This window comes from Protopterus annectens, chromosome 7.part0, assembly GCF_019279795.1.
Source record: "Protopterus annectens isolate FY-2018-M chromosome 7.part0, PAN1.0, whole genome shotgun sequence".
NCBI lineage: Eukaryota > Metazoa > Chordata > Ceratodontiformes > Protopteridae > Protopterus > Protopterus annectens.
This window is the reverse complement of record NC_056739.1, coordinates 766,737,868-766,762,365: the sequence shown is the minus strand read 5'-3', so window position 1 is coordinate 766,762,365 and position 24,498 is coordinate 766,737,868.

Below are 24,498 nucleotides of genomic sequence, written 5' to 3'. Positions count from 1 at the left end.
TATTTTGATGCCCTTCCCACCCAGTACATTTCCCATTGCCATACTTTATAAGGGCTCTTGATGTAATCACCTTAGACATACCTTGTGAAACTGTGAAATTCTATAAGCTTTGTGGCATGTGTGATAACTACGTAAAGTGTAGTACACATAGCTAGATAGGGAGGGGTTCTAAACCCAATATTGGCAACTGTGATACTATGTGTGTGTGTGTGTGTGTGTGTGTGTGTGTGTGTGTGTGTGTGTGTGTGTGTGTGTGTGTGTGTGTGTGTGTGTGTAAGAATTATATCCTCTGGGGGTATGGGTAATACAATTTTCCGGCATGTAAAACCCAGTACACATCCCATTGCCCTACTTTACAAGGCCTGCTGATGTCATTCAACTTAGATGCACCTGTATACACTTGCCAGCCCTACAAATGCTGTAGCACATGTGCAATAACTGCGTAATACTATAGTGGAAATACTCAGATAGGTAGGGGTTCTAATCACAATACCGACAACTATAGTAGTGTGTGTGAAGCATATCCCATGTGGCTGTTGTGTGTGTAGGTTATACCATTTTAAGGCCTGTTGACCCCCATATCCATTACATTACTTTAAAGACTTTGTTAATGGCATCTGCCTCACTTGCACCAAGTAACACTCTACAGCCCATACCAGTCATCTGAACAGATGTACATGGGATAGCTGCATGTATGCAACCTATATGTGGTCTGTGTCCCCTAACAATGAGCATACCTGTGATATCATTGCCAAATATGTTACAGTTACACATGCCCACATCAGACATTGTAACTGACTGACACATCATACTGATACAAAGTCTGTCACTCTATCACTTGTGCAGGTTTGTAGGAGCAGTAGACGAGACCAATTGCTATGTCTGGTAGGTTATCCCACCATCCATGAAGGCATTTGCAAGACTACCTGTTGTAAGGGGTTATGTATTATGTCTCAGGCATATAATCTATGTGGAGCATGTCATGTGTAAGCAGTAGTATAGTACAGACAAGTGGATATGTGGGGCTACTAATATGTCTATTGGCAACTGTGTATGTGTTTCTGTATGCACAGCCCCTGTGGCAGTCTTCAGTGTGTGTATGTGATGGCTATACCATTTTGTGTGCCTCTTCCTCCCTGTGAACACCTCCATTGCCATCTTACTATCAGCCCATAAAGATGTCATGCACGGTACAAGCACAGTTACACAGTTTCTAACACCAAGCCACCATGTTGCAATGGTCGTATCACTGTGTATTGTACATTAATAGATGGGTAGGTCATCTACTCTGATAAGTGTCACCTCCATGTGCATATGTGTCTTAATGCATGTCCCCATGCAGTGGTGTGTGTGTGCGCGCGCACACGCGCGCGCGCGTGTGTGTGTGTGTGTGTGTGCATGTGTGTGCGTGTTTGCATGTGTGCACGAGTGCACGTGTGCACGTGTGTGTGTGTGTGTGTGTGTGTGTGTGTGTGTGTGTGTGTGTGTGTGTGTGTGTCAGATGGCTCTAACTTGTTAAGGACCACTGAATCTACTACTGGCAATCCTAATAGCGCCTGCAATTATCACCCACTTCAATAGTAGTGGCAGACACTGCCACACTGCAGTTCTGCTGTGCTCTCTGTGTTATGTACCTAGAGCTATCATTCATAAGACTGTGTAGGTAGGGGCTGTGCTCATCCCTTCAACAGTGCCCCATGTACAGGGCTATGATTCTGTGTGCACTACCAGCACGAGAGGCCAGACATGCATATGGATAGTAGACACACATGCTAGTGATTTTCAGGTTAGACTAACACAGGCTGACTTGTGTCAGGAATACATACCCCAAACCTGCCATACACAGTACCAGGCATACCCTCCAACAACTGCATGATGGTTGAGTGGATGTGACAGAAATGGCAGGGGTAACAGGTGCTGCTAGCTGAATCTGTTGCAGTTAAAGTAATGGCTAAACTTGTGAGGGACCTAGTGCCAGTACTCAAGTAACCCACTCTAAATGTGTGAGCCTGTGGTCCTAGAGAACACCCAGTTGACATGTAAGAAGGCTAGGTGGCTGTGTCAAGGGTATGTATGCAAGGTCACACTGTCTACCATAAATGCCCCTCACACACTGTTGCATGTAAACACACCTGATAAACGTGTACATATACAGCAGTACATTGGCTATGAAAAGATCACTGTGTTTCCACTCAGCCTTACTCAGCATTGCTACTGTCAGCAGGCCCACAGCCTGCAGACACACAGACACCTGGAACACTACCAGAATACAGTACGTGACACTACAGTCAGATAGCAGTACTAACAGCAATAGTACATCATGACTAACAAGGTACATACACCTCATTGTGTACCCATAACTACTGCCAGCAGACAGCACTTTACACAGTATGACATTGCTACACTGTACTAAAGTTACTCTGTGCATCACACCCATATGATCATGTATGTGCATCGATGGCATGGATAACAGGGTTGTGGCACAAGTATCATCAGATGCACAGGGTGTGGTATTGAATTGCCAAAGGTGTAAGCTGGGTCGTATGGCTGACATCATGTATGTGTGTGTCTGGAGGGGTACTGTTTAACTGGACTGTGCAGAGGAGCTATGCATGTCTGGTGGTGACTGGCTGTGATAGGGATTTGTGAATGTTTGTCTACACACCATCAAGTGATGTGGATGCCTGAGACAGGTCTATGTTGGACAGCTGTTGACCATACATGGCAAGATGTACAGTTCACTGTCTCCTGGCAGGGACACAGCAAATAGTTCTTCCAGGAGTATCAATGGCACTGCCAGGCCCAAGGACAGATGAAGCAGTACTCCCTGATGGTGACTGCTGTCTGCTGGGTACACATTCCTGATTGGACTGGCCAGGACAATGTGCCTTTGGCTTGCTATGTTGTTGTGTGGACAGCACCCTCCCTTCGGTAGTGCTGTTGGCACTGTCATTACGGGACTGTGAATGTGCAAGGCCACATGGGCTTACAGCTAATCATGTTGCTGACCTACATCCACCTGGCTGATGCCCTACTCCCACCACATGCTCAAGCACAGACATTGCAGAGTCAAGCAGTTACAATATCTCACCCCACTGTCTATCCTCAACATTGGAAAAATTATGTATGGCATCACAAATGCTGTGGAGGTTGTCATGCATGGCAGGGAGTGCTGCATTCATGACCCTGAGCATCTGTCTCATATTGCAGTCAGTACTCGCATGTACCTCCATGACAGACTGTAATATGCATTTGGTGACACCTGCTGTGGCACTTGCAACAGGGACTTGATGGGCAACAGTCCTCTGTCAAATACCCCTATCCATCTGCCTGTGTGTGACCTTGACTGCTCCCTGCCTATGACTGGTGTCCACACTCACAATCCTCACACCCAACACACTAGCCTGCTCCATGCCACCACCCTTAACCTGTCCATCATCAGTGGCTGCTGGGGACTTGGTTTGTGTGGGCATTTTTACTGTGTGCAGAGACATAGTGGTTGAAAGTGGGATATCAAACAATGGCATGGATTCAGACACCAACAACCCCACAGGTCCCTCACTATAACCACCACCATCATGGGAGTCTGCTAAGACACTGACATCAGGTTGTGAGGGGGAGGGACACCAACACCTGTGTTCATCTGCAAGGGGAAGACAACCTATGCAAATTAATACCATGCAGTATTATGTTTACTAATATACACGCACGCACACACACACACACACACACACACACACACACACACACACACACACACACACACACACACACACACACACACACACACACACACACACACAAACTCCTGGTACAGTCTGGCACAGCTGTGACACCTATGGTCTCTTCAGGGCAGACCTTACATTAGTTCTGCCTGCCGCAGTCCATCTCTTTCGCTGCTACTGTAAGCCCAACAACAAAGGGTGACAAATCCTACTGTGTGATGGGCCTAGTAGCAGAATGGTAATTGTGGCCAAGACCAAGGCTATTGGAGTGTGCATTACAGTTTTACCAAGTGCATATACATGTACTGTGAGAGCTGACTTAGTGCTATACAGACCACCCACAATGACAAGGTGTAATGATATATGATGATAACTGATGAAGGGACAAGACTATACACCATCACTGCAGTACCTACACAGTTTGGACTCACAGGGATTCATTCCAGACAACACAGCAAGACAGTCTGCAATACATACAGGAAACATGTAAAGTACTAGGTGCATAGCTTCTTGAGATGATACCAGGCTACTGGGCCTGATGCCCTCATAAGCCTGGCCCAGATGTTCAAACACGTCCCTTCCAAGCTAGCACTTGTTACCCCTGTCCAGCTGGTACACCCACAGGATCCCAGGGGAGTTTCATCTGTTTCCCATACAGTTGTCCAGCTTCTTCTTCAAGTTGGCTATACATGTACTCTGCTAGACATGGGGAGGGAGCATATTTTACAGACAGTGTATTGTGTGAGACACTACACTATTCCACCAACAAGTACTATACATGTCACCAACCATGTGAGGGCCCTGCATACATGATGCATGAGTGGAGTTTGTCTTACAGATATGCAGAAATGCCATTAATACTGGTTTGGAAATACCCTTGTAAGCCAGACACAGGTCACCTATGATCAGGCTGTATGACACTGAGTACAGTGACAGGGCTTTCAGCCTACCTGTATTGGATAGGTGTTACAGACCCTGGATTAGCCTGGTCAGGAACCTCTGTGGTCTCTGCAATTGCTGCATTTGCTTGGCAAGGTACATGCCAAAGGCGATACTGTACTTGGTAGTGCATCTGATAAGGGTAGAGTACAGGGATATTGTGGCCTCCTGGTTCCGAGATGACATACCCATATTTGTGAAGTGGGCCATGTAGATGTCCTTCTGTGCAATGGTGCCCACATGGTGGGAAACCATCAGGTTGCTACCAACCTTTGTGCACAAGTTGCCTCACACCTGATTCATGCTTAGTACATTATTATTGTCATAATTAGTGTGGATGACATCTGCCACAGCAGGGAGAATGATGCCTCTCTGGGCATTCAGTTTGCAGAAATGCTTCTTGCACCGGTCATTAGGTGGGTGAGGGCCTCTTGGGAGATGCTCACATCAGTATGGGAATGTAAGACAGTTGCCAGCTTGCAAGCATCTGTACACCAGGCCAGCCACAGACCATTGCTTTTGTCTTGTAGCTCAGATACGTGTATCTCAAACAGTAGAGGCCCCCAGACCGATCGTTGGGGTACACTGCTTTAGAAGACTCTACTACTAGAGGTGGGTTCCACTACTGTGAACTAGTGTGTACTATCATTGGACCAGTTAGCTACCCATCTGGTAACATACAGGTTGATGCCTAGCTGTGTAGGCATATATATTCTGGCCACCTGGGGATTATTGCCAGAAAACTGGACTAGGTGAAGGTAGGCATTGGTCTCCATCTTCCCCTGATCCTTGTGTGTGTTGACCACTTCAGAGACCTCAACCAGGTTTAACAGGCCTGATCTCCCTTTGACAATACCATGCTGTATGGGCTCAGGCATTTTGATATTGCCAGTGTCCCTTTTCATAATGTCCTTGATATTGTCTTCCATGCCCTTGCACAGCAGGCTAGTTAGGCTGATGTGCATATGACTGGCTGGGTCGGTGGATTTCTCCGTCTTTGTGTATAAGGATGACAATGGCTGTCCTCTGTGCAGATGAGATGGCAGCAGTGCTCAGGTTATGGCTGACTACAGTGCAGAATGGATCTGAGAGCCCATGCCTGTGTCCGTGCAGGATATAGCCAGGGATGGTATCAGGCCTATGGAGACCTCTGTGTGTTGCCTTTGAGAGGGCATTGCAGACCTGCTTCCTGATGATGAGGGGAGGGGGGCAGGTGCTGTGCATGCACATGTGTTCCAATGGGGGGACAGGGGGTTGATGTTTACACTTCATCTGTCTGCAGCTGGTTGCCTATATTTATACCGTATGTGTATGTGGTGTTGTTGACCACCACTACATTGCAGATTGTGTGTTGTCTCTGGGATTGCAGACACATATGTGGAAGGCCTATGGCATGGCCTTGGTGGATGTGTCCAATTTGCACACAAAGATAGCCTTAGGGTAATTCACCTGTGCCCTTATTTGCTTGTGCAGACCAAGGTGACATTGCTTCCAATAAGGCACCTGTTCCTATTTGGCCCTCTCCAGCAATTATTTCCACCTATTATGGTATTTGTGTATTGCTGCTGTCCACCACGGACATTTACCCTACCTTGAGGAAGATGATGTTGTCCTGTCAGGTATTGCTGAGTCCATACAGCTATGTAGGTGCCCACATAGTATTGTGGTGTGGGCCTGGACACTATTTCTACTTCCAACTGATGGGACATTGGCTGTGAAACTACTTCTACCTGCTTTGATGAGAGGTATAGTCATTTGTGTAAAGTTAATTTTGTTTGACCCTGACAAGGGGGAGGGGGCAGGAGAGATGGTGACCTGAACAGTGATGGTTATGTGGTCAGATCTTACCAAGGAGGATGATAGTGTAAGAGTGCTACAGTGGCTACTCATGTTGGTTAGGACCAGGTACAGGATATTTCCACCTGTTGTAGGAGTGTTGACTGTCTGATCCACTGCATTGCCATTGACAAAGCCGAGGAATCAATGTACATTCATATGCAGATGGCATAGGTCATGCACACTATGGTTGGGTAGTTAATGTCACCCAGGAGCAGGATAGACTACTGAATCCTGACAGATTCCAGCAAGTCCCAATAGGTGTGATGAGGGTCCATAGTCATGTTTTGAGGCCTGTAGCCAGCTATGATTTAAGTAGGTGTTTTGGCAACTTTTAACTGCACTTGGGACATCTCCCATGTGTCATACTGTTTGGCCAGCCTGGAGGTGTGTATGTGTACAATAATGTTCAACACTCCAACTCCTGTGGGTTTGCAGCCCACCATTTGGAGTCTAAACATATGATGGAATGAATAACGTAACCTGGCAAGGTTAGTGGGCTCTCCACAGCTACAAAGCAGGTGTCAGTGACTGCACAAATGTTGGAATCCTACAGGAAGAGGTACTATTGCATTGCCATGTGTATTATGCTAAGACACCTTGCTCCTGTTAGCAAGACATCTGCACAAAGGCACACAGCACTGGTGGGGAAAGGTCAGAAAATAGTGTCACTTTATGAATCTAGCTGAAATGCACTTAGTTGCCAGCAAAGACAGTGTTGCATTCAGAGGTGCACTCTCCAGGATATGAGATCTGACAATCATATGTATGTTATTATGCTATGACTTCAGTCTTTATTTATTATTTATTTATTTATTTATTTATTTATTTAAATTTGCTGACCGGGAGTGTCCGACTGGATGTAGGTCCATTTTCAGCAGAGGCCCAGGGAGAAAAGCTCCACAGTTAAAATAAACAGACAGTATATGCATTGGATTACATAATGAATAACAATTTACATAGCAATTACTTATAACATATTTACAGATGAAGAACATAGTACATCAGTAGACAACTAGAATCTTTATCTGTGAAGTGCATACCAGACATTAACAAATGTTACAAGAAGAAGAAGTTCGTGCTGTATAATAAGTACTGGCTTATGAATGGATTTAATGGGTTGCCAGTGATGTGCCAGACAATACACAACTGTATGAGGCATTGGCTACAAATATGAAGCAGACATGTGGTCAGTCTGCAAAACTCTGGACAGTTGTCAGGTATGGGCGCAGCATATCTCATGGGGTTCAACACACACTTCTGCACCTGTTGTGTACTATGCAGATTCCCTATATATGTCTCTTACATTTGTAAGACAAGCATATGTATCATAGCAGCATTCACAGATGACATATGAATGTTTACAACATCCTAGGTAGCTGGCCTAGCAGTGTCATACTCAGTATTGGACAATAGGCACTCCAGTAGTCATCATACATGAGCTGACCTTTGCTGGATTGACTCAGGGGCCAGAGATGTGGTCCATGTCAATGCAGACAGGTCAAGCAGGAATGGTCATAAGTGCCGGACAGCAGCATGTCAGTCCAGCAGGTCTTGTTGTGTTCAACTTCCTGTTTGACAATATTGCATCCCCCTCTTTCAGCATTCAATTACAAGCTTACACAATTGACTTATCTGTTATAGTGCTGCAGAGTTTCCTTAGTGTATTGCAAATAGTTAGCTTTGTGTAATCACAGTATGTCTTTGTGTAGATGGGTTCAGACCTGTGTTGCATAGGCAGCAGCTTGCCTTTCATAGGTAATGCACATGAGCAGGTGATGGCCTGTGCACCAGTCAGTGTCTCCCATGTGCTACATGCATCCAGAGCAGCTGTGTTGTCAATCCTTAGCCAATGCCATAGCAACACAGTGCTATACTTAAGTCTTTCATGTGGGTCTTGCCCCTATTCCTTGCCTGTCTGTAGGACCTTATGGAGGTGTGGGGGCTACAGCTTCACAGACAGTAGTTGGAAATATCTCTCAGGATAGGACATGTGGAGACAGCCCAACAACATGGGGTACAAAGCTCCAGACTTGGGTACAGATTGTAAGTAAGTATGGGTGTTATGCACATAGAGGATTGCTAGATTAACAGGATTTGTCTGGACATGCATTTTCTAAGTGACCTGATGTCGGACAGTGATATGTCTCTGACATACCTCTCAACTGTCCAGATGTCCACAGACTGCCCAGAGGTGTGCCTGTTATGTGCGGTCTGTTCCTCAGACAATGTCTGTTTTTGTGATATCCATAGGATAATGTGAGGATTGTAGTCAGTACATGTTGACATCCATTAGTGTTTCAGACATCATATCATTTGGGGATAGTTGCAACAAACCATGTAACACCAGCAACTGTTTCAGCTTGTAACACCACTATGTGAGAAATGTCCTTCTTTCTGCCCCCTGTCCCCCAAGTATGTTATGCTTTGTCCAGATGTCTTGCAATAAGAGGTTCAGCGGTATGGCATATCATTATTTAGTGACTGCACTCCTGGTATCATCCCAATGACCTAGAAGACTCCTGGAAGTGGTATGCAGCAGTGGCTATGAACATGGTCCCACAACTTGGACATCCTGTGGAAATATGTACAGTTGAAAGTTGTGTATGTCTGGCCATTGTTAAGAGACTGCCAAGACTGTATAGCAGTATTGTGTGTAAATGTTTTTTGGGCTGAGTAGGAAGAGTAGCTGATGTCAGTGTCATAGATCCTTTTCTATCTGACTTTGCATGCTGCTACAGTCGCTGATGGTTTATCAGGTGTATATGTTTATAGAGGTAGACTGGGAAATGTACTGCAATACCTCAGGATTTGCAGTAGGCTGTGATTTGGGCCAGTATGTGTCGGTGTAGTGTGAGACTGGCAATCAGGATATGTTTGCTCAAACAGTCGATGTACTCTAGAGTTCATTTGGGGTACTGGTATGTTGCTGTGACTGTGGTGCAATTGGTTTTAAGTGGACATTTTTGCACCAATATCTGATTTTCCCTACAGTTCCATCCCTGTAGTGCATGATATATTTGTAAATACATGGGTAATTCCCCAGAGCTGATTTGGGGTAGTGTTATGTTGCTCTTACTGTGGTTCAGAAGGGGATGGGTGAAATAATTAGCAGTTCTCAGTGTTTTTTCTCTTCTGCGGTCATACCTCTCCACTGTCTAGATGTCTAGACACTGTCCAGATGTGTGGCTCATATGTTTGGTCTGTTCCCCATAACAGTTGTGGGTTTCTGACAATTCATTGGGATGATGTGTGGATTGACATCAGTACGTAATGAAATTCATTTGTGTTTCAGACCTTGAATCTATCAGGAATTGTATGTTAAATCAAACCATGTTACTCTAATAGACTTATACGCATATAACAGCCATATTTCAAAGATGTCGCTATTGTTCGCCCTTTATCCCCCAACTTTGTCAGGCTTTTTGCAGATGTCTAGCAGGAGGAGGTTGGTCATCTATAATATATATCTATGTATAAATATATATATATATATATATATATATATATATATATATATATATATATATATATATATATATATATATATATATATATATATATATATATATATATATATATATATATATATATATATATATATATATATATATATATATATATATATATATTTATATGTATGTATATCAGAGTACTATGGATATAGATTTTTCCCTTATTTTAAATGACTGTACTGCATGATATGTTTGTAAAAACATTACAAATTCTCGCAGCTCACATGATGTAGAGTTACACTGCTGTGATTGTAGTGCACCATGTCCTGGGTTCAAGACTTGGAAGTGATGACTTTTTCATTAATGTTAAGTGACCGGACTGCATGGTATGTTTGTAAAAGCATTTCAAATTCCCACAACTCAGATGATGTAGGGGTACTTTGTGGTGATTGTAATGTACAGCGTCCTGGGTTTGACGTGGCAGGGCTGGTTATTTTGTTGTGGGATGGTGCAGACAGAATGATTAAGGCACTTGTAAGCACTTGTAAGTGAGTTTGCATGGTTTTGTATGAAGCTAAGAGATGTTAACAGATGATTAAGTCCTCTTAGCTTCAGTTAGCTCTGCTTACTCCTGCTTAAACCCACGCTAATTTTATTAAAGAAAAGAAAAAAAGGGTGATAGGAAAGTGGTGACATCGGTTCAATCAGGGGGTAGAACATTAGGCCATAACTCTATTATTTCTTCTGCAGCAACAATTGTGGATGATGTGTAGAATTTGGAATTTTACAGCCTCATACCCTATAGGGAGAGGTGTTGGCGAAAGACATTTGGAGAATAATTTTTGGGTACATTGATTAATTTTACTTTACATGGGGGCAAAACATATAGCTATGCATGGGGCAATGATTTTTTTGTGGGACAGATGTCCTTTTTTTAGATAAGAGTGGGATGTTGGGTAAGGGCTGTAGGTATGTTTGGGGAGCTAGGTTGGGTAGGATAGGCAGCATTTGCAGACAGACAAGACACACAAGACAGAAGACAGGGGCGGTATAGGCCATATGAGGGGGGTAAACACCTTGGACAGGGTGGGTGGTTGGGAATCAGAGGCCCATGAGCCTCAAAATGGATAGAGTGGGACTGAGGTCCCCAACCATGGGCAATCACCACTGCACCTTCATGGCCGTGAAGGTGGCCATGCTGGGGCCTGGAGAAGAGGAGTGGCCTGCCCCTTGAGGTGCGCCAGGTGGTCCTCCATCTTGTGTAGGTGCCCACCCCCTCTGCACCCAGGGGGGCAGGCCCCATCCCCTGCATTGGTTCCACCCAAAGGTGGTGCAGGACCAGAGGAGAAGGATGTTCCTGGTTGGGTCCCAGATGTGCTGGGGCCTGGTGCCATGGCCAGATGGAGTGGGACATGCTATGGTGCTGTGTTTTTGCAAGATATATTGTTTAGCCATGAACACATTTCAAAATTAGTTATAACAGCATGTGTGGGTGTTCACATTAACCCAAACCAACAGATCTGAAACAGTTGCATAGCAAACAGAACACATGCATGAATGGAACAACATAGGTTCATAGGTTGATGCTAGGCTATCTGCCCTAGGGCATTTATAAGCCTAACCAGAGTGTGTTTGGCTTTTGCCACCCTTTTAGATTAGTTGACTGTGCCTCTGTATAGTAGGTCACAGAAGGTAGCCCTTTTAAGGTTAGTTTACTGTACCTCTGTCAAGCAGAGACACAGAAGAGATCCTAGGGGTAAACTTACGATCTCCCATCCACCCGTCAAGATTTCTCTTGAAGAGGGTCAGTGAAGGGCTCTGCCTAACATGGATTGAGATTTTGTTCCAGAGTAAGGGGAGCCTCTGGGATATGAATCTGTCCCTCCAGAATGTCCTATTTATTTCTGTGCTGATGTTCAAGTCCCTGGAACGTGTAGCTCTAAGGGATTTGGATTTCCTGAGGTGAAGCATGTCCATTAATTCTGGGTTGGACATGGCTTTACACGTCAGACACAGATCGTCTCTGAGTAGGAGGTACGCAACTGAGTACAGCTGGAGTTTCTTTAGCCGAACTGCATAGGGCATCTGTTTGAGCCCCCCCCCCCTTGATCCTCTTGGTGAAGTACTTTTGGGGTCTTTCCAGTTGCTGCAGGTGTCGGGTAAGGTACATCCCAAATGGGGCATTGTATTCAATTATGGGCCTGATAAGTGTTGAGTAGAGGGACACAATGACCTCTCTTGATCTAGATGTGAATCCTTTCATGATAAGGTGGGCTATATAGAAGGTCTTTCTAACCACTTTGGCACCGTGATTGTCAAAGGAGAGATTGCTATCTACTTGGGTCCCCAAGTCCCTAATTACTTCTTCCGTACTTAATGGATTACCACCTATGTGGTAATTTGTGGGCACTTTGTTTTTCCCAAAGGGGATGACTATGCACTTTTTGGCATTTAGCTTTAGGCCATGGCTCTGGCACCAGTTATCATTCTCTGTGAGACCCTTTTGGAGAATGCTTGTGTCAGCTGGAGAGTCAATCACGGCACCCAGTTTGCAGTCATCTGTGAACTTGGTCAGCCATAGTCCACCCGTGTTAGCCTGCACCTCAGAGAAATATATACCGAACAAGAGAGGTCCCAGGACTGAGCCTTGAGGGATGCCACTTGTAACTGGTTTAGAGTCTGACATGGCATCTGCTATTCTGACCATGTGGGTTCTATCCCTGAGCCAGTTTGCAACCCATCTTGTGACATAGTGGTTGATATTTAAGCTGGTGAGCTTAGTTATGATGCCCGAGTGGGGGTATTGTGTCGAAGGCTTTCGCGAGGTCCAGGTAGGCTGTGTGGACTACCTTCCCTTCATCCATGGCTTTGGTAACTGTTTCAAAGAAGTCGACCAGGTTCAAGAGGCAAGATCTGCCCTTAACAAAGCCGAATTGGGTAGGATCCAGTGTCTGGAGGTTCCCAATGTCTTTGTTTATGATTTCCATGATGATACGCTCCATAGCTTTGCAGACCAGGCTAGTCAGGCTTATAGGGCGATAGTTTCTGGGGTCTGTTTTGTCACCACCTTTGTGGAGTGGGACCACTGTTGCTGTATGCCATTCCTTGGGTACATATCCTGTAGTAAGGCTGAGACTGAACAGTGACTTTATATGAGGGTTTAGTTCTTCTTGGAGCTTGTGTAAGACGCAGCCCGGGACACCGTCTGGTCCCATTGATGTTGTGTTTTTTGCTTTGGAGAGGGCAGCTCTCACATGTGCACCTGTGATCTCAGGAAGGCTACACTCTGTTGGGATAGACATTTGCTCTTTTGGGGGGGAAGGGGGGGAGAAGTTTGCACTGAACCTTTCTGCCAGGATGTTGGCAATGTCTGTGGGTTCAGTGTATTTTTTGTCATTTTGCACTAACTCAGAGCATATCTGGGAGTTGCCTCCCAGGTTTCTGACATAACTAAAGAAGGCCTTGTGATTATCTTTAGTGCCTTGTGCAATTTTTCTTTCGAAGCTGACCTTAGATGATTTTATGAGGGATCATAGTTTCTTGCTAGTACTGATCAGAGACGCCTTCCCTTTTTGGGATTTTGCTCTATCATGTAGTAGCTTTCTCCTTCTGTTGTATAGCTTATTTATAGCCGGGGTCCACCAGACAGGTCTCCTGCCTTTGGAGGAGTGAGTCTTGGTTTTATTTGGGATAGTATGCTCCATGCATTCCTGTAGGTGTCCATAGAATGCTTTTTTATTTATTTATTTATTTATTATTTTATTTATTTGCCGTTAGTTTACCAGGATAGTCCATTGGGCCCAATAACCCGTTTTCAATAGAGTCCTGGGGAGAAAAGCTCCAGAACTAAGTATGTTACAAAAAAGTAATTCATACTAGTTATACAAAACTATAACAAATTACAAATTATATAATAATACAAAATATTTTGACACCAGAAAACAATTTCAAATAAATACAGAAAAAATAACTATGAAAGAACAATAGATAAAATTAATAGATTATAGATAGTAAAGAATATTGCATGAAAAAATATTTTGAGTTTGTATCATATTCTGAAATACTGAATGAAACTTCTGAGAAATAACAGAAATTTATGAAGGAAGCACTTAGGAGGTGAGGCCTAGTGCAGTTTTCCCTATAATATGAAATGATAATGTATATTAGTTATGGGTAAATAATCAGGAAGAATGCACGAGGAATCAAGGCAAAGAAGGAAGATGGCAATTGCAAGTAAATTAGCTATGTGGGGTAGGAGCAAAAGCATTCCCACTTAGATACTAGGTGGGAATGAAGAGATCTTTTAAAAATATAGTAGTTGGGGGTGGTGCGGATGGATAATGGTAGAGAGTTCCAAAGGTGGGCAAGGACAAAAGATAGAAGATTTTTCCCTGGGGGACGAGTGGGTTTATAGATTTCTAATAGATTTTGATTGTTGGACCTCAATATTCTATCAGGAAGGTGCATTTTAAAAGCTGATGAAAGGGAGGGACAGGGAGAGGAGTTGAAAATGAGTTTGTGAGCAAGAGTCAGTTGACTGTATGTGAGATAGTTGGGAAGCTCTAGCCATTTAAGTATATGGAGAGAGGAACAGTGGTGTGAGGAGGACTTGTGGTTGGTAGCGAACTTGGCGATTTTGTTACAGCAAGAGGAAAGTTGGGTTTTTAGGGAGGACTGTAGATTAGTTAGGAGTGCTGCTCCATAGAGAAGAGAGGATAAGAAATGAAGTAGAGAGAGTGATTTTGGCAGCAGGTGTGAGGTATTTATTTTGCTGGTACAGCATACCAAGTTTTTGGTGGGTTTTTTTGATATTTAGCTGTAGGTGAGAGTTAAATTTGAGTTGGTTATCAATTTGGACCCGAAGTATCTTGGTCTCTGACACTAGTTCCAGAGGTGAATTATTTTGACTAGTGATAGAGAATGTGTTTGTGTTGAAAGAGACAGCTTTAGAGGGGGAAAATAGCATTAATTTGGTTTGGGAGGCATTGAGAGCAAGGTGATTTCTTTTCATCCACTGCTCAGTAGTTGTGAAAGCTTCTTGGATCAATTTTAGGAGTGAGGGGATAGAAGAGGCAGAGCATATAATAGTGGAATCATCTGCATATTGGATGATGTCTGAGAATGGGATAGAGTTGCAGAAATCATTTATAAATATATTAAAGAGAAGGGGACCCAGTATGGACCCCTGGGGTACCCCAGTATGGGTGTTTAGAAATGAGGAAGTGGCCTTTTTCCATATTACTGCTTGATATCTGTTAGATAAGTAGTTGGAGAACCAGTTCAAGGAGGAGGGAGATAGGTTAAGTCTTGAGAGTTTGGTTAGTAGCAGGTTATGAGAGATAGTGTCAAAGGCCTTAGATAGGTCGAGTAGTAGGGTAGAAACAATTTGGCCAGAGTCACGTGCTTTGTTAACAGTTTCAAGGAAGGAGAGGAGGGCAGTCATAGTGCTGTGATTATGTCTGAATCCATGTTGTGTGGGAGCTAGTAGGTGATTTTCTAAAAGGTAAGGAAGGAGTTGAAGATGAATACATTTTTCTAAGATTTTAGAGATGGGAGACAGGATAGCAATGGGGTGGAAATTAGTAACATTGTTATTGTTGCCCCCTTTGTGCAAAGGGATGATGTAGGCCTTTTTCCAGATTTGGGGTACTGTACTTTCTAGGATAGAGCGGTTGATTAAAATGCTAATAGGTTAGGCAATTGCATCAGCAGCTATGCTAAGAAAGTAAGAAGGGATGTTATCAGGAGCATTAGTACATGGCTTCAGTTTCAGAAGGAGATTCTTTATAGTGGAAGTGGGTATAGGTTTTAATGAGAAAGAGGGAGAGTGTGAGGGGGGGAGTTAGGGGCAGATGAAGATAATGAAGTAGTTAGAGTAGGAGAAAATGTGGAGGGAGAAGAGTTAGTAAATGGAGATGTGGGAGTAGTGGCGGTGCTTGGTGGAGTGCTAGGGAGAGAGGGTGGGGGAGTATTTGAGAGTGTAGTGGTGTTAGAGAAAGATGATGTTAATTTGGAAATGGATTCAATGAAAAAGGAATTAAATTGTGTAGCCAGATCTAGGTCAGGAGTGTTTGGGTCTGGGGTAAGGGTATTTTGTTTGCTAGGGTTGAGAAGAGTAGATATACCTTTCCAGAATTTCTGGGGGTTTGATTTATTGCTATTTTGGAGTGTGGAGAAGTAATTTTGTCGATCAGAAATTATGAGTTTTTTTACCCTGTTTCAAAGAATTTTATATTAATTTTGGACTAGGGGGGATCTGTTTTTCTGGTAATGTGCCCAGACTTTATCTCTGTGTCACATGGATGCTAGTGTATTTTTGGATAGCTAGGGGGCTGTTTTAGTTTTAATTCTCTTAGTCCTTAAGGGTGCATGAGAATCAAGTATTTGTAGGAATATTGAGTTGAAGTGGGCAACTGCGTTATCTAGAGATAATGTGTTTAGGCAGTTCCAATTTATGGATTTTAGAGACTTTGAGAAGCATGTTGGATCAAAGTTTTTTTGGTTACGGATAGTAATAAAATTATGGGTGCGGTGCAGGAGTAATGGGATTCAATGTGTGAAGATGGGTATGTGGTCACTAAGGGGATCAGGTAGAGTACCACTGTCAGAGAAATAGTGGGGGTGAGAGACTAGAATCCATTCTAGAATGCTGCCGTTAGAGGGGTTTTTAGAGGGGTATGTTGTGGAGTTGATAAGCTGTAAAAAGTTGTAAAGGTTGATATTAAGAGGGTTTTTAGGAGACTGAATGGAGGCCCAGTTAATATTCATATCACAAAGGATTATTGTTTCATTGCTAATGTTGTTAGAGAGCCAGGAGAGGATTTCTTCAAGTGCAGAAATATTATCTCCTGGGGGTATATAGAGTGAGGCTATACAAATGTGTTTATGTGAGTTAATTTGGAGAGATGTGAGGAGTAGTTCAGCATTTTTGAAGTGTGGAATGGGTTTGTTATAGGGGGTAACTGACAATGAGGATAAATATAGGAGAGCTACTCCACCTCCTTTTTATGGGGCCTGTCTTTTCTAATGATTGAATAGTTTGGTGGAATTATTTCAGTCTTTTATATGGGGTTTTAACCAAGTTTCTGAGATTGTTAGGATATCCGGTTTATTGTGAATGAGCCAGGCATGAAGGTTTGGAACTTTGTTTACTATACTTTGGGAGTTAAAGGAAGTAAATAAAATGGACTTGTCTGTAGAGGAAACTGTGAAGGGGCCAGGGTTGGGATGGATATCGCCAGATAGTAGAGTGGAGATAGAGTGAGAAGGAGGAAGGTTAGAGCTTTGAGAGAATACCTGAAGTTCATGCAGTGAAGTCTATTTGTGGGAGGGTGTCACCGAGTGGATAGGTACAGAAATACGCCTTACTCCACTAGGATATCCTCGGGGCCAAGTTGAACTAAAGAAGAGGGCAGCTAGTGTAGGTCGGGAGGGGGAGAACATAGAAACTAGAATAAGGGGGTTTAAGGCTGCTGGCTATCCTGGCAGGGAGTGCACTAAAAACAGCTATCAAGGCTGAAACAGTAAGGTAGTAAGGGTGCAGCAGCAGTTACACATACTTCCTTAGCTTCTTCTTGGTTCAATGTCTAGAAAAAAGGGGATGAGGCCGCAGAGTAGATTGCTTTTGCTTGAGCAATTAAGATAGCTGTATTATTAAGGTAGGTTTGAGGTGTCCTCACGGGCTTAAGTCACAGGGGTAACTCAGGGCAGAAAGCTATAAAACAGGAGAGAGAGTTAAGAGAAAAATAGCGTTTAGTACTATTTAAACACCTTGTTCCTAATAGCAGTAAAAGACAGTTACTAATTCTATATTAAAATAAAAGACATCACACATTATGTAGCAATTAGAAGCACTTCCAAAAATAGACAGGGCAAATGGAATCTATATAATAAGCACGTGGAAGTTGGCGCTTCTACAGCAAATAATTTAGCCAGCAAACTTCCACGGCATTGTATATTACATTAGCCAGTACACTTTGTCAAAAATGCAGCTAATAGCCTTTGATAACGCCAGCTAGAAGTTTATAACAGAGTTAAATCACCTAAGACATGGCATTTGCTGAACATTTAAATCGCAAACTTCACTTCGTTTATGTAGTGCATTAGCACTTCCCTCCACAAATAAATGTCACTACGCTCATCAAAAATGCCACTTTGGAAATGTTTTAACAGGGTTCAATCACCAAGCACATGACATATGCAGAAAATTAAATCCAAAACTCAACTTCATTTGTGTAGTATATTAAACACTTCTCTCCACAGACAGAGAAAAGGCATAATCATAGCTGTAGGGATATACCCGATATCGCTCTTGTTAGGTAAAGTATATACAGAATAGTAAGTGCTAGCGTCTCTATGTCCAGCACGCATCTACTGTAATTAACAACAGTTAGCATGACCTAACAGACCTTTAATACAAACACTAAACCCAGCACATATCTACTTTATTAATTAACATTAAGAACAACATGCCGGACCTTGTGCTTATTTAATACAGAGCGCGATGGTACCAATACTAAAGCAAAATGTCAATTTAGGTAAAAAAGCAATGAAACGTGAAAGCATTAGTACAAAGAGCACTTAGCCAGGACGCACAGCAGTTGAGATGGGTGATGTTTAAAGATGGCGCCCAAAAGTTGGGAGGTATTTTATCACTTCCAGTAGGAATGGGGAGGGGCAGGAATGGGAGTTAGTCAGAAGAGCTGTAAGGTTGTAGCAGGGGGGAGGTGACTTGCAGGTAATATCTGAAAAGACGGGAAGGTGCAGGGAAGAGAGATAAGAATAGAGCTAGTACTAGAATAAATGGCTATCACGGAGATATAAGATATAAGAATATAGCTAGAACTGAAATACACATATATCTAAGATTACATAGCTTTTATAAAGGATTCTGCATTTTGGGCTGTATTTTCCACTGGCTAGGGGGCTTTGAAGGATTCCACCTCTGTTTTGAGAAGTGTGAAGTTTGCTTTTGAGAAGTTCTTCACAGTGGTTTCCTTGGCTAGGGGTGGGGATGGAATATGGATGTCCAGTGAGATTAGTTTATGGTCTGATCTTACCAATGATGAGTATACCTCTGGTGTGGAACATAGAGACCCCATGTTGGTGATGACCAGATCCAATATGTTTTCCCCTCTTGGGGGAGTGGTGACTAGTTGTTCCATAGCATTTGAGTTTATAAATTCTAGGAACCATTGGGCGAGGGTGTTTGGGCTTGAGTAGTTTTCCCAATCAATGTTTGGGTAGTTGAAGTCACCCAATATAATGGTGTTTGGAGAGACCTTCATATTCTCCAGTGTTCTCAGGAAAGCCGAGTGAGGTTCCTGTGTTTGGGAGGGTGGTCTGTAGCAGGCTACAAACTGAAAGGCAGTTTTGCCCACTGTTAGTTGCACATGGATGGTCTCCGATGCTTCATGCAGTGCCACTAACCTGGAGGTGTGGGTATCTTTGATAAATATGGATACTCCCCCTCCTTTTGTGATTCAGTCCGAGTAAGCATTTTATCAGCATGCAAGTTACATTGATGGCAACAAGCCACCAGTAATGGTATTTGAACATGGTATGTTAACATGCAACCAATGAAATATATGAGCAATAATAGTACACATGTCCCAACAATATGTTTTGAGAACATACCCATAGTACATGAATAATAATTATTGATGCAGATGACAGGTGGGAGAGAGAATAAAAGGTCCACTAACAACTGTATCGGCTTCTATTTTTCACAACAGTACTGCTCAGTACTCTACAGGTCTGCCCTCACTTTACATCTACCTATGGCCCATAGCTTCTGTGACACATACATACCTGTTAGACTGTCAACCTGTAATGGTATGGGCTAGAATGGGTACACTGTGGCTACTTTACTGGAGGGGGCTTGTACATGTCAGGTTTACAAACTTGACAAAGAATGGGTACTCTGAACTGATGCTGTGTGAGTCTGCTACTAGCATAGTTCACCTGGATTCCTATCTGTGTCCAGGGTGACTGGCAGCGGTGACCACTAGCCATAACACTGTGACACTTAAGAAACATGTACCAGGGAGAGGGCATGATGTATGTACCTATCCTGCTGTCATTTACAGGCATATGGGATTGGACAGTGGAACAGCTGTACACAGTATATTAGTATACCCTTAATATAGCTACTACACAGATTACTTTACCTGTAAGTCCTGTGGAGAAAATATCTGTTAACACTTTTTGAATGTTTTTATAACTATTCAGGTGTATTAGTATACCCTTCGTACAGCTACTATACACATTTCTTTACCTGTAAGAGCTGTGGAGAAAATATCTGTTACCACTGTCTGACTGTTTCTACACATATTCTGGTGCATTGGTATACCCTTCATATAGCTACTACACACATTTCTTTAGCTGTGAGACCTGTGGGAAAAATATCTGTTAACACTTTCTGACTGTTTCTACAAATTTTCAGGGTTTATATTTTGTATATATGCACACATCTCTGTACCACTCCCTGAATTCGAACTATGTCTGGGTGTGCTAAAATGAACAACAATGCTATTCTCCATCATACTGAGCTACTGGAGAACTGCTGTTGCTTGCTTGATGGATTTCTGAATAATACTCTCTGGGTTGGACAGTCTGAACTTGTAATCTTGAAATTCACACATGGCAGATAGTTATTGTACTGTGTATTACTCCTTTGAAATATTAAAATCTGGAAAGCAAAGGTTAACACAAGACTGCAATGCATACTAGCTGTTTCCCAGAACAGCCTCAGTTATTTCATGCTGTCAGTGCCATATTTGCTGCAAAGAACCTGTACACATTCTATTTCTAGAACAACATACCAGAGTAAACGCAACAGTTTGTTGTATATTTTTATTACAGTGAAATGACACTTTTATTAATGGACATCCTGTGGAAAAGTATTAGTGTGGCAAACATGTTTTATTCATTAGACAGTGCACAATATACCTACTGGCAGTAAACAATGTACTCCTACTTTATGGCACTATATACTGTAAGATAGATCTGTACTCACCAGCCTGTCAGCATATCCTTGTCAGTCTGTCTGCATGGGCTTCAATGTTCATAGCCTTCTCTGCTGCAGCTGTAAGGGTGAGAAACAAACATTATTCATACTTGTCTATCACAAACTCAGGCTAGAATTTGGTACAACTATATCTGTGATACTTACAAACTGCTGGAGCATGCGGATCCCGAGCATCTTGGCTCCATTGGGCCAAGAGCTCCCCCTTCCTATGCTTTAGGTTAGCATAATGATGCCATACCTGCTCACCAGTTTGGAGAATTCCAGTGGCACTGGTAAAGTCATGTGCCAGATGGTCCCAGGCCTCCGCTTTGTGCTGAGAGCCCTGGTACTGGCCCTGAAGCAGTCTGTCATCATGGTGTTCTACAAGGAATCCAGACATGACCCTGGACTCCAGGATGCCCCTTCAATGTGCCCGGATGCGCAATCCATCTCCAACACCAGACATGTTCCTGCAGAGATCAGCCTAAACAAGTTATGGCTGTATTCCCACCTGAACAGTTTAAATAAGGCCATATTCCTGCCTTTGCCCTCATTGGACCATTTTAAAAATGCTGAGCACAGCTTAGCAACGCGCACACCCACTAAACTGGGTTGAACAGTGCTTAAAGGGGTAATTGGTGAGCATTGCTTACTAGTGTACAAATCCATTTAGACTGAGCTGACTGCTGCTTAGCAGTCACATTTATTTAAGTTATGCTAACCATTGCTCACTTTCCATTTAAAAAATATCAGGATAATAACTTAATTAATCATTACTGACATATTAGGAAGTGCGTTTGATTTACTTTACATGGCATCCGTCTATGTGCTTTCATTACATTATCATGGGATGTGACTGTACTGTAAGGGACACTTGTGTATACATGGGTAATTTCACATGTTATATGCACTCACACTTACATTTTAAACCAGATACACTACCCTGATTGACAAATATCAATTACTACATAATTTAAAATTAAATGAATAATTTTAACACTGCTTTCCCATGTAAAAAATAAATGCATGTGTTGGCACTCAAACTGTGAGTGCCTGCATGCAAAACCAGGATTCTAACCCCTTCACTATCTCATTGTAAGAGTTTTAGCTGTATATTTTTATTTATCTTATATGGAATGTTTCAGCAATGTTGGGAAGAGGGCCATAACATGCACACCCACTCAGCTATGCTTAAACATACCTTAGAATGGAAAAAAATTAATTCATAAATGTTCTTTTTTTACATGTATCTGTACTTCTTGTCAGTCACAGTACGGGAAATTGTAAAGGGACACATAGGGACAGCTTTTAATTATTGATCTTACAAACTTAGGAAGTTTGATTGTGGTTTTCTAGCAGATCATTGGCAAATCACTCGGGTTTAAGTCAGAACATACTGACAGACATTTGGGTTTCAAACTTCATACCCTTCAGGAAATCTGTGCTAACACAAACCTTTTATTCTATTAGCTGTTCCGTGTATGTGAGGCAGGCATCTGGGCATTCTGCAGAAACCTGTACAGTTGATGGCTATGGCGTACAGCACTTTCAGATGGCAGACAGTTGTGTTTCAGTCTTCATACCCTTCTGGAAGTCCGTGCTACTACAAACCTTTTATTCTATCAGCTTTCCGTGTTTGTCAGAGCAATATTTAAAAAGTGTCCCTATTTTTATGAATTTCTCCCCCCATTAATTATGTCTTTATACAGCTTTCTTGCTCTAGGAGGGTGAGAAGTATGTGAGGCAGGCATCTGGACATTCTGCCGAAACCTGTACAATTAAAGACTATGGCTGTACGGCACTTTTACAATGCAGGGGGTGTGCGACAGGTTCTGTCACACACCCCCTGCATTGTTTCTTGCTCCTCTAGCTATTTCAGTGTCCATGGACACTGAAATACTCATTTTATATTTCATTTCAGTGTCCGTGGACACTGAAATGCTTTTAAAAAGTGCCATATGGCACTGTCTGAATGCAGGTGGTGTGATAGATGTGTGTGCAATACTTGGACACGCCCCCTGCAGTCAGTGTCCGAATAGCTGTAACAGTAGCGTGCCTTCATGAATATGCACTTGCATGGGTACAGTCCTCTCCATGTTGGAATAATGCTGTTCCGACACAGAGTTAACTGAATCCCAGGGAATGTGTCTACTACTATTGAGTTATAGTACCAACACACCTTATACATCCTTTTCACTACTAGTGGATTACTATACCAACACAGCTTATCCATTTTTCTCTACTAGTGGATTATAGTATCAGCACACCACATATACTGTTTTCACTACTAGTGAATTATAGTACCAACGCACATTATCCATTGTTTTCACTACTGGTGGATTATAATTCTAACACATCTTATACATTGTTTCTACTAGTAGTGTATTATAGTACCCATATACTTTTTTCATTGTTTCTATTACTAGTGGATTATAGTGGTATCATATCTTATCCATTGTTTTCACTGCTAGTGGATTATAATACAAACAAACCTTATAACATACTTCTCAACCTTGTAGAGCAAGAAAACTGGACAAGGTTATAAATAAAAGTGGGACAAATGCCCAAAAAATAGGGACAAATTTTAAATATTGCTCCTACAAACTTAGAAAGTTGATAGAAAACCAGTCTTGCATTAGCATAGATTTTCCGAAGGGTATGAAATCTGAAACAGAAATGTGTGTCATTATTTTCTAACTTCAGTCTTTAATGATTTGGCACTCATTTGCCAGAAAAAACACAATTTTATGAAAAATGGACCAAAAATATGAAAGTCTAGAAATTCTGTGAAAATATGTACAGTTGAGAACTATGCTTATTCATAATCTCTACTGCTAGTAAATTACAGTAACAATGCACCTTATAAATTGTTTATATTACTAGTGGATTCTAGTACAAACACATTTCATCCATTGCTTTCTCTACTGGTGGATTATAGTACCAACATGCCATACTGATTCTTTTCCCTATTAGTGGATTATGGAACCAAAACACCTTATATATTGTTTATATTGTTGGTGCATTACAGTACCAACACACCTTATACATTCTTTCTACTAGTAGTGGATTATAGTACCAACACACCTTATCCATTGTTTTGACTACTAGTGGATTATAGTACCGACACATCTTATCTATCATTTTAACTGCTCGTGGATTATGGCACCAAAATTCTTCATACATTGTTGCTTCTACTAGTGGATTGCAGTACCAACACACCTTATACATTGTTTTCACTACTAGTGGGTTATAATATCAACACAGATTATCCACTGTTTTTACTTCTAGTGGACTATAATACCAACACACCATATCCATTGTTTTCACTACAAGTGGATTATAGTACCAACACAGCTTATTCATTTTTTTCACTACTAGTGGAATATAGTACCAACACACCTTATCCATTGTTTTCACTACTAGTGGATTATGGTACTAAAATACCTAATACTTTGTTTATACTAATAGTGGATTACAGTGCCAACACACCTTATACATACTACTAGTGGATTACAGTACCAGCACACCTTATCCA